The sequence below is a fragment of the Colobus angolensis genome, unplaced genomic scaffold (genome assembly GCF_000951035.1).
Source record: "Colobus angolensis palliatus isolate OR3802 unplaced genomic scaffold, Cang.pa_1.0 Scaffold383, whole genome shotgun sequence".
NCBI classification, from domain to species: domain Eukaryota; kingdom Metazoa; phylum Chordata; class Mammalia; order Primates; family Cercopithecidae; genus Colobus; species Colobus angolensis.
The window spans coordinates 1552212-1563288 of record NW_012117188.1 but is presented as its reverse complement, the minus strand read 5'-3'; the positions used below and the strand labels follow the sequence as shown (position 1 = coordinate 1563288).

At 42.7% G+C, this 11077-nt stretch overlaps 2 pseudogenes; one reads left to right on the top strand and one right to left on the bottom strand.

Moving 5' to 3' along the window:
- Window positions 1-2352: 2352 nt before the first annotated feature.
- On the bottom strand, window positions 2353-3059 carry LOC105520658 (annotated as a pseudogene).
- A 2870-nt stretch (window positions 3060-5929) lies between these two features.
- LOC105520634 lies at window positions 5930-6472 on the top strand (annotated as a pseudogene).
- Window positions 6473-11077: the final 4605 nt, after the last annotated feature.

Here is an 11077-nt window from a genome sequence, read left to right as displayed (position 1 = left end):
TTTTTTAGAAGGAGTCTTGCTCTGTCGCCAGGCTGGAGTGCAATGGTGTGATCTCGGCTCACTGCAACCTTTGCCTCCGGGGTTCAAGCGATTCCCCTGCCTCAGCCTCCTGAGTATCTGGGACTACATGCGACTGCCATCACACCTGGCTAATTTTTTGTATTTCAGTAGAGATGGGGTTTCACCACGTTGGCCAGGATGGTCAATGTTAGGCAGCAATCTAGACCCAGCATGGCGGTATCACCCGGCATGGCAGGCCCTTTGTTAGGACTCCCCGCCCTTCACTTCCTGCTAAGACTCTCAGCGCGAAAAAAGCCCACACCGGCCAAAGAACCCCCACTCTGCGCAAGCTTCTGGACACGTCATTCCCCAGAAATCAAAACCTAACTCAGGAAAACCGAAACCTACAAACCCCACCTACCTCTCCCTATAAAAGGCCCCCCAATACCCGCCCGGAGCGCGACTTCCTGGGCCCTCCCCCTAGAGGACCGGTGAACCTCCCCGGCCAGCCCAATAAAGGATACCTTTGTTCTCATCTGCCTCGTGTCTTCTTGCTCAGCTCACCATTTACATTACAGTCACGATGATCTGCCCACCTTGGCCTAGATGTTAGGGTTTTATGTTAATCCCACTAATTCCATCCTGTGTTATAATTTGCTCTTAGAATTAATGTCATCACTCAGCTTCCTATTATCTGATTAGGACCACCCAATTGGCAAGAAGAGTGTAAAAGTGTAAACTGGTGTCTCCTGCTGTGAGACTGAATGAAACACTTTCTCCTCTGTGTTCAGGAGCCCTTGGATTACACAATTCCATATTGCTTTCAGATTGGCCAGCCCAGAGAGACCCTTAGTAGATAATCTAACCTAGGTGTTGCACACAGAAGCAGCCCTGAGGGAGCCAAAGTCGGGGCTGCATTAATAGCGCCTTTATCCCCTAGACCTTTAAAAGGGTTCAAGTTGAAATAACCATCACATTATCTAAGATAACAATTAATTTCTTTTTACAATTAATTGGCATTCAAGGACGTTGTGGTTTGAATGTTTGTCCCTTCTGAAACTCGTGTTGAAACTTAATCCCCAATGTTACAATATTGATGGGGCCTTTAAGATCTTGAGGGCTCTGTCCTTTTGATCTTGAGGGCTCTGTCCTTTTGATCTTGAGGGCTCTGTCCTTTTGATGTCTTAATCCATTTATGGATTAATGGTTAATTGGCTAATGGAATAATGGGCTATTAGAGGAGCAGGAGTGTGGTTTTATAAGAAGAGGAATCTAAGCAGAACAATTATGTGTACATAAGAGATAGCTCTGCCTTGTTCTGTGGTTGGACAAAAGCCAGGTAGAGTTCCAATGTGTAAAAAGCTTTAAAAGTCTACATTACGTTGATTCAATGTCAATGCAAGCTCTCAGGTACTTTTTAAAAAAAGTTAAAATTTTGCTTATACACTATTGGTGAGAGTATAAATTAGTTCAACCATTGTGGAAAACAGTGTGGTGATTCCTCAAAGACCAAAACAAACAAAGAAACAAAAAAAAAAACCCCAAAATACCATTTGATCCAGTAATCCCATTACTGAGTTTGCACCAAAGGAATATAAATTGTTGTATCATAAAGATACATACATGTGTATGTTCATTGTACATAAACATTCATGTAATAGCAAAGACATGACATCAACCTAACTGATCATTAATGGTAGACTGGATAAAGAAAATACGGTACATATACACCATGGAATACTATGCAGCCATAAAAAAGAACAAGACGATGCCTCTTGCAGGAACATAGACAGAGCTGGAGGCCATTATCCTCAGGAAACTAATGCAGAAAAAGAAATGCAAATACTGCATATTCTCACTAATAAGCCAGAGTTGAATAATGAGAACACATGGACACAAAGAGGGGAACAACAGATACTGGAGCTGATTGAAGGCTGGATGGTGAAAGGAGGGAGAGCATCAGGAAAAAATAACTACTGGGTACTAGGCCTTATTCCTGGGTGATACAATAACGTGTACAACAACCCCCCATGACACAAGTTTACTGAAATAACAAACTGCAAGCCTGCAAGTGTACCCCAAACTTAAAATAAATGTTAAAAAGAATTTCTTTCAAAAAAAAGAGTTAAATTTTTACATAAATACTGGAATCCTCAAAATTAGCCAATCATTTCAAACAACACTAATTTCAGATGATCCCTTTTATTAGAAGCCATGCATCTCTTTGATCTAAAGTCACTGTCTTATATCAGCCTACTTAAAAAAATTCTACTTAAAACATATTTGTATTTTTTAAATAAATATATTGCAAGCTTGGAGAGACGTGGGGTACTTGTCTACACACGTTCATTATCAATTCTCTACAAAGGCTGCTGCAGCCGCCACCAGAGTTCTTATGCTTCCTCTTGTGGAAGCTGTCCATACTTCTTTTTTTAACATGTAATTTATGTATGACCCATTCCAGTGTTTCTTGCCCTTTATTAGCATTTGAAGATATCGTTCGTGCCATGGGTCCTTCAGGGTAGCTGCTGAGACTGACTGCTTTCACAGTGATAATAGCTTCTTGAGTCAAAATAGTTTTTTTTTTTTTCTGGGTACTGATGATGTGGTTTGCATATAACTCTCTCATCTACTGAAACCATATTTGTAAGTGAAATACTAGTAGATTTAAGTTCCATTGTTTTCTCTTCTCTACAGGATTAACTACAGAATATTCTAGCACATGTGTTTTGTTTTTTGCTGCACCAATAAAAGTCTTGCAGTTCTCACTGTTTGCCGAGAAACCTGTGGCTGTGCAGCTCTCCAGAGGGATTTTATATGTCTCTCCAACACATCAACCCGCACCATGCTCAGGTTCATAGGGTTTGGGTATTTGTGCATTGCAACTGTTGTAACAGTTTCCCACAAGTGGTCAAAGACGTGCTCTGAAGTCCAGATCTTGATGGTGCAGGCAGTCTGAGAGATGTGTGGGCAGCACAGGGAACAATTAGATTAAAAGGCTACACCTGCCCCACTCCACCCATTACACCCCAAAATACTTTGCAGTGCACAGGCGCCATCGATTCCACCCTAAGGACATCCCAACCCCAGCCTCCACCCCTTATTACAATGTAACGTTTAAAGCAGGGGTCCCTAACTTTCCAGGCAGCGGATCAGTTCGGGTCTAGTGGCCCTTTAGGAACCCTACAGCACAGCAGGAGGTGAGTGGCAGGCAAGCGAGCATCCGCCTCCTGTCAGATCAGCCAAGACATAGGAGCGCCAACCCTATTGTGAACTTGCGACGTCCTGCTGAGAATCTGATGCTTCATGACCTGAGGTAGAACAGCTTCATCCTAAAACCATCCTTGTCTCCCCACCCGCCACCCATGGAAAAATTGTTTTCCACACAACCAGTCCCTGGTGCCAAAAATGCTGGGGACCCCTGATTTAAAGAACACTGTTAATGCCTGTTCCCTGACTTCATATGGAGGGCCACGGGTCAGTTCTGAAGCAACTCCAGCAAGTGATCCACCCAGCCGTCCCCTCCCACGTTGTTAGTATTCACAGCTCCTCAAAGGCCCCCTGGAATTTAGACTAAAGCATGATCGCGCCACTGCACGCCAGCCTGGGCGACCCAGGAAGACACCATCTCAAAAAAAAAAAAAAAAAAAAAAAAAAGAGCCCTGAGCTGGATCCCTGTCCCCTTTCTGTCTGCTTCAGGCCCATTTATACCAATCCATACCAATCTTTTTTTTTTTTTGAGGGATAGAGTCTCTCTCTCTGTCGCCCAGGCTGGAGCGCAGTGGCACAATCTCGGCTCACTGCAAGCTCCACCTCCCGGTTCACGCCTTTCTCCTGTCTCAGCCTCTAGCTGGGACTAGAGGCGCCTGCCACCAAGCCCGGGTAATTTTTTGTATTTTTAGTACAGATGGGGTTTCACCGTGTTAGCCAGGATGGTCTCGATCTCCGAACCTCGTGATCCTTCTGCCTCGGCCTCCCAAAGTGCTGGGATTACAGGCTTGAGCCACTGCGCCCAGCCCATTTATACCAATCTTGATTTACTAGCTCAAAATCAATTCCACAGGTGGAGGATAAGGGAAAGGCTTTAATCAAAGTGAGTGTCCACTTTCAATGGAGGAACCATAGCAATTTTGAGTAGATCTAAAAAGAACAGTTCCTAAGCATATTACACATTATTCATTCCATGAAGAGAGTTTTTCTAAATGAAAAATGTTTAGGACGTTCTGATCTCCACAGCAGAGACCTCAAGGCTCTTATGCGTGCAGGGCACAGTTCCAGTGCAAATGTCTGCAGGGACGGCAAGAGGGTCCCCACTGGGATGCCTCGGACACCTTCCCAGGCAGCAGTTAAGCGGGGCGTGCCGCAGGTCTGCAGAAAGGCTGGGGTTTCTCTCCTTTCAGGGTTTCTTCCTGATGGAATCGTGGAGTTTCAGCAGCTTCCGGGGGCGGCCTGGTCTGCAGAGGGCGCCCTAGGCGTGTGTCCTTCTACCTCCGCAGGCGCTGGTATCTCCAGGCTGGTTCAGGACGCTTTGGACCCCACCGTCGGTAGCATCTGTGTCTTCTTGAGGCGACTGGAGCCTGTTTGTGGTTTCAGCCATTGACTACTGTACATGGGAGTCTCGAGGGCGTTTTTGGCCCCTCTCATCTCTGGGAAGGGCTCTGTGTCCTGTGCAGGTGCCGTGCAGCAGCCAGCGTGCAGCAGAGCTCCCGCAGAGCTGATGGCATTGGCAGGAGTGGCGGCTCAGCACAGGGAAGTTATCCAGTGCCCAGGCTCAGGCTTGCTCTCGGTTCAGGTGTCATGGCATGTAGGCCTCTGGACCTGCCTGTCTCCAAGACAGCTCTTCCATGGTTGATGGATGGAACTCCATAGCTTCAGCTTCCCAAGGCTTGACCGCCTCAGCCACATAACTAGTCTAGGAAAAGAGCAAATGGCTCAGTTCATCCCTGACTGTAGGTTTTTATAGCATTCTGTCTTGTACAGGAAGTCGGATACCAGAAACCAATCATGTGGGGACTAACACTTATTTACCTTGCTAATTGCTTTGGGCGGTGATAGGATTATGGTGAAAATTTTATCATTCCAGAAGGCACTATTGAAACTCCTTGGGTTTTTATTGGATGCGGTGGTAAAAGCGTGGGGCAGGGGGTGAGAGAATGGGTACAGTTATTGGCAGTTTTCCTATTTCAATAAGAAATTGTTAGTTTTCAGTATTTTAATATTTTACAATTTGGTGAGATGTTACGTGTACATCTCTTATAGATATCATGTATCAAATTAAGGGAATTCACTGTTTCTAATTTGCTGAGATGATTTTTGCATTAATAAGATACAGCGTTGAATTAAAACTTTTTTGGTATCTACTGAGATTATTATATATTTTTTTCTGCTGTTAACGTGGGGAATAACATTGATTGATTTTCAAATGCCCAACCAATGTTGAGTTCCTGACAAACACTATTAGATTATAACACACTTTTTAAAAAGCACTGGATTCAGAATACTAACATGTCGTTTATGATTTTGCTCTGTGATTGGGAGAGATATTGGCTGATCAAAAAAAACTGAGGAGGGGCACTAGAGTGATGCATGAAATGGGCTTATTAATACTTAAACTTGTCAATATTTAAAAGGTTTTTCCTGTGGCTGTCCTACCCAGTCAAAGACTTTTCAGATACAGGGAACATGTCTCATTTGGAGCATTTCAAAAGGCAAGATTGACCTAAGTCATTCTATTTTTGAAAGCACCCTGAAGCAAATTTTAACCCAGAGTGAATTGTTGAGGATTCCTCCTGCAGGGGAAGAATACTGAGGCACATGAAGTAAGCAGAGAGGCATATTTAATGGCCTGGCTTCCCAAGGAAACATTACTGAAGTAGACACCCATGTGAGATTGTTTTATTCAAGAATGCATTTTAAGAGTGAAATGGGCTTTGCAGACGCTGCCGCTGCCAGAAGTCCTGTACTATCAACCATGGTCAACCCCATCATGTTCTTCGACATTGACATTGCTGTCAACAGCAAGCCCTTGGGCTGCATCTCCTTTGAGCTGTTTGCAGACAACGTTCCAAAGACAGCAGAAAACTTTCGTGTTCTGAGCAGTGGAGAGAAATGATTTGGTTATAAGGGTTCCTGCTTTCACAGAATTATTCCAGGGTTTATGTGTCAGGGTGGTGACTTCACATGCCATAATGGCACTGGTGGCAAGTCCATCTATGGGGAGAAATTTGATGATGAGAACTTCATCCTAAAGCATACAGGTCCTGGCATCTTGTCCATGGCAAATGCTGGGCCCAACACAAATTGTTCCCAGTTTTTCATCTGCACTGCCAAGACTGAGTGGTTGGATGGCAAGCATGTGGTCTTTGGCAAGGTGAAAGAAGGCATGAATATTGTGGAGGTTATGGAGTACTTTGGATACAGGAATGGCAAGACCAGCAAGAAGACCACCATTGCTGACTGTGGACAATTCTAGCAAGTTTGACTTGTGTTTTATCTTAACCACCAGACCATTCCTTCTGTAGCTCAGGAGAGGGCCCCTCCAACCCATTTGCTTGCAGTATCCTATAGTCTTTGTGCTCTCGCTGCAGTTCCCTTTGGGTTCCATGTTTTCCTTGTTCCCTTCCATGCCTAGCTGAATTGCAGAGTTAAGTTTATGATTATGAAATAAAAAACTAAATAACAAGCAAATAAAAAGAAGTGAAATGTCCAGTTCAACAACAGAAGACAAAACTGGTAAACTGAATAGAGGTGAAAAATTGAGTGACTTCTCCTTCCCAACCAGGTTCCCCCTAAAACTACCCTTTGGGTTTCCCTTCCATTCTCTTTTAATCCAAACACCACCACCCTGCTCTTACTTCCATAAATAAACATTCCTCTTCCCCATAGGCCTGGGTTTATTCTCTTCTCTAGTACTACTGTAAAAGTGAAACAGCAAAATAGCCAACAGCACTAACTCTACTTTTGTTTATGGGAAATTTACTCATTTTTGCATGCAGACTAGGATAATTTTAGAGCACTGAAATAAAATGGTGAAATGCTGTCTCTACTAAAAATACAAAATAGTTGGGCATGGTGGTGTGCACGTGTAATCCCAGCTATTTGGGAGGCTGAGGCAGGAGAATCACTTGAATCCAGGAGGTAGAGATTGCAGTGAGCCAAGATCACGCCACTGTACTTCAGCCTGGGTGACAAAGCAAGACTCTATCTCAAAACAAAAATGAACAAACAAACAAATACAACAACAACAACAAAAAACACATCCCACCATACCCACTGACCTCACTTTAAATGTATGGTTACCAACTTCCAACTTCAAGTCCTAATCTTACCTTGTTTGACCTCTTACCAGTGTTTGACCCAGTTGATTACTTTAACCTCCTTGATGTTTTCACTTGGTTGAAAATATGCATACCAGTTTTCTCCCACTTTTAAAATTTGCCCTTCTCTGCTGTTTCCTCCATATAGCTGAAAATAGAAACATATTAAATACATGAAAATCCATAGTGATGCTACAAAATAACTCATTGTACACATGGAAAGTTTTTAGGACACACAAAAAATTATTGGGGAACTGGTAAATAAAAGAAAACGTTAGGCCGGGCGCGGTGGCTCAAGCCTGTAATCCCAGCACTTTGGGAGGCAGGTGGATCACGAGGTCAGGAGATCGAGACCATCCTGGTCTACACGGTGAAACCCCGTCTCTACTAAAAAATACAAAAAAAAACTAGCCGGGCGAGATGGCAGGCGCCTGTAGTCCCAGCTACTCGGGAGGCTGAGGCAGGAGAATGGCATAAACCCGGGAGGCGGAGCTTGCAGTGAGCTGAGATCCGGCCACTGCACTCCAGCCTGGGCAACAGAGCAAAAAAAAAAAAAAAAAAAAAACCAAAAAAAAAAAACAACAAAAAAAAGAAAACATTAAATATTTATCCTGATTTTCTTGCACAACTGTATTTCAGGATAAACAAATAGTTGATAAGAAAATGTCCCTCCTTTTATAAGACGTCTATCTAATACAGGAATAAGAAAATCATAATATCACCATTTGTAATCCCTAATGAAGTAATGAATCTAGATAATGTCCTTCAACGGCTCCTGAAATTATCAGGTGAAAATCTGATGGGGAACTTTATAATAAATGGATTGGGTTGACACTTTTAAAACCACTAAGTGGAGACAACCAGACAATAAAATGATACGATGTGAGTCTCCGGCTCAATCTAAAAAGTATTATTGCCAAAAAAGCTCAAACTTCAATTTGATGTAGCTTCACTTGTAACTACCAGCCAAGAGAATTACATCCTGGGGATGTAATTAGTCAAACCCAGAATGTCAAACTTACAACAGAATTTCTTTAACAAATACATTTTAAGGAAAAAGTGGAGGGGAGACTATTACAGATTTTTTAAAAAGAAAGAGAGAGAGAGAGAGACCAGGTGCATTGAATGCCTGTAATCCTAACACTTTGGGAGGCTGAGGCAGGGCAAATTTTTTGAGGCTAGGAGTTAGAGACCACCCTGGGCAACATAGCAAGTCTCTATTTCTATCAGAAATATATTTTTTAAAAATTAGCCAGGTGTGGTGGCGTGCACCTGTAGTCTTAGCTACACAGGGGACTGATGAAGGAAGTTGCTGGAACCCAGGAGTTCAAGGCTGCAGTGAACTGTGATGGCACCACTACATTCCAGTTTGAGTGACAGAGCAAGACCCTGCCTAAATATATATCTATATCTATCTGTATACACATACATATGTACATATCTATCGCTACAGATATGTGTGTGAATATATATAGAGAGAGACTGTTTTAGGCAGATTCGTTAGAAGGTAGAGGCTGAAGCTAGGATTAAGATGCCAGCATATCATTTGGGTTGTGCACACTCAGGTCAGTTATTGGAAAGGAGGGAAGGAGGTGAGCGAAGGGAAGATGCTAAGCAGTGTGATGTGATGAGTGCCATTTTGCTGCCTCTGCCTTCACAAGCCAAGAAGTCAGCAGGTGGCTACTTGGTGCAGGGCTTCTCCAGCTGGATTGTAAGAAAAAGCCATGCATTGGACTGCCCACTGAAGAAAAAAAGAAGTCTCTTACTTGCTTGGTCTCTGTTCTTCATTGGTCATATTTTACCCTCCGAGGAGCTAACTCCTGCACTTCTGGATGGTCACATTCAGTCTCCGGACCGTTCTGGACATCAGCTCCCATACTTGGTGGGGAAATGTTCCACACAAGACCAAAAGTAGCATTAGATCAAGAAGGAGAAAGAAAAGTCATTGAAAAGATGTATAAGTTTGCGTCTCAAAACAGTTCACCCCCTTTCCCACGCAGATCCACTCATATACTACCTATACACCCAGCTTCCAAGAAACAATATGGGATTCCTTTTTATCCCTTGGGAACGAAAATGTTCTCACTCGTTTCCTGTGAGGAGAATTAATCATACCTGTCAGGTATAATTAATCACAGACTCTTCTTTAAGGCTGCTAATCATGATCTCCTAGAAGAGGAAGGCAAGTCAGTAAAGCAAACCGATCATTCCCAACGAACCTCTGTAGCTGGTCTCAAGGCAGTTAAATTGCTTCCTAATGGTTGCCACTAGGTGGAGCCACAGGACAAGGTGAGATTCCTTATCTTCTGAGTAAGAGTGGTGGACGCACAACCAGAGGAAAACATGGGCTATGAGATAATTTGTATAGTAAAGCCTCTAAAATATTTTCTTTTTCTTTTTTTGTTAAATTGTTATGTGTATGTGGGACAGGGGTAGGGAGTGCGGGAGGATGGGCTGACTCATCTTGAAACAGTTTTCTTAACCCTGGAATTTTAGTTTATCTAGTTCTCTTTGATTCTACAGGTCTCCAAATCCCCTAAAAATATGATAGTTTTAAATTTCCAGCTTTTCCCAATTCTTACAGTGAAACATTGGTTTACAGGATTTACTTCATTTTGCTTAGAAGAGTTCTCATATTAACTTGTCGGGCGCAGTGGCTCACACTTACAATACCAGCATGTTGGGAGTCTGAGGGGGGCAGATTGCTTGAGGCCAGGAGTTCAAGACCAGCCTGTCGTCATGGTGCACACCTGTAATCCCAGCTACTGGGGAGGCGAGCCAGAGGTTGCAGTGAGCCAGGACTGCACCAATGCACACCAGCCTGGGCGACAGAGTAAGGTTCTGTCTCAAAAATAAAAGGAGTTCTCATATTAACCTGTAACGTAGTCGTATTTTCTCATTAAAACTGTTACCCTAGACTGTATCATTCTTCAACTTTCCCATTTCTCCTGTATTTCATAACCATTATTATTACTATTATTTTTGCAGAGTTGTCTATATTTGCCCTCTTCTTTTTTCCTTTCCCAGTAACATTCCTACCCATTGCAGTCCGGCTTATGCACCTACAATTTCTCAAAAGCTTCTCTTCTTCAAATCACCAACATCTCTTCCTAATCACTACATCTAATGCATACTTTCAATCATTATCTCACTTGACTTCTCAACAGCACTGAAATTACTGCACACTCTCTCCTTCCTGAAAGCTCTTCTTTCCTCTGCATCTGTGACATCATGTTCTTACGCTTTTCTTTCTATCCCAATCGCTATTCCTTATCATTTGCTAGTCTCAGTTTCTGGGTCGAGTTCTTATATTCTAGTGTTATTCAGGATAATATCTTCAGTTCTTTTTATCCCTCACTGTTTGCAGGATAGCATATCATTTTTTTCAGTAATTTTTTTTTTGCTTTTACCCCATACATTTACTGCCATTTAATCTAAGAAAGTACTATATAAAATAACTTTGTAGGTAGTAGAATTGTGGACTTACTGAGAATCGCAATACCGTAGGAGTTTTTCGAGGAGTTTCTGTTAGACTGCACCAAAGTAGTGTTTCAATCCACTGTTTATATACAGGTAGTGGCAGCTCAATATGTGCTCAGAAGTTGTATCAAATGTGCACATGTAGAAAGAAATGTCTTTTTACATGTGCTCAGAAGTTACAAACAAACAAAATCTCATCAAAGTTTGGATGTGAGGGTACATCTGGTTATAGATTACAGAGGCATAATCATTAATCCCATTGCACATTATCTTTTGTACAG